Raw genomic sequence first — 556 nt, forward strand, 5'->3', positions numbered from 1 at the left:
GTTTCTAACTCTCTATCCCTCTCTCTTCCTCTCTGTAAAAAATCAATAAAAAATATATTTAAAAAAATAAAATACCCATTGCATTTTGAAGTTACTTATTACATGTTCTTACAAGCTAATATCTTTTTAAAGTATGATACTTCATAAAACACTGTAATATGAAGCAAGAATTCTCGTGATCCGTCCACAATGTGTTAACTCAAAATAATTGTTAATGTTGCAAAGTAACAAGAGACTGAACATACTAAGGGACAATAGACAGGCAATATGTAAAAATAGAACTTTGACCCACAACCTGCAGAAACTTGCCCAGGAAAACAACCTTTTATCTATAATAAACAGTTCAGAAAGGTAGTCTGCTGTAAGTCAGATTTGTAGGAAGTCAGGCTATTACCTCTAGTGACCAGGAAGCTAAACAGTAACTTCTGTTATAATTGGTTGCCTCCTGCAAGCACCTGACCAGGGTCCGGGAACCTGCAGCTGAGGTTTGTGCCCTTGACTGGAATTGAACCTGGAACCCTTCAATCGACAGGCTGAAGCTCTATATAAAAAAAAA

The sequence above is a fragment of the Myotis brandtii genome, unplaced genomic scaffold (genome assembly GCF_000412655.1).
Source record: "Myotis brandtii unplaced genomic scaffold, ASM41265v1 scaffold63, whole genome shotgun sequence".
Lineage (NCBI taxonomy): Eukaryota > Metazoa > Chordata > Mammalia > Chiroptera > Vespertilionidae > Myotis > Myotis brandtii.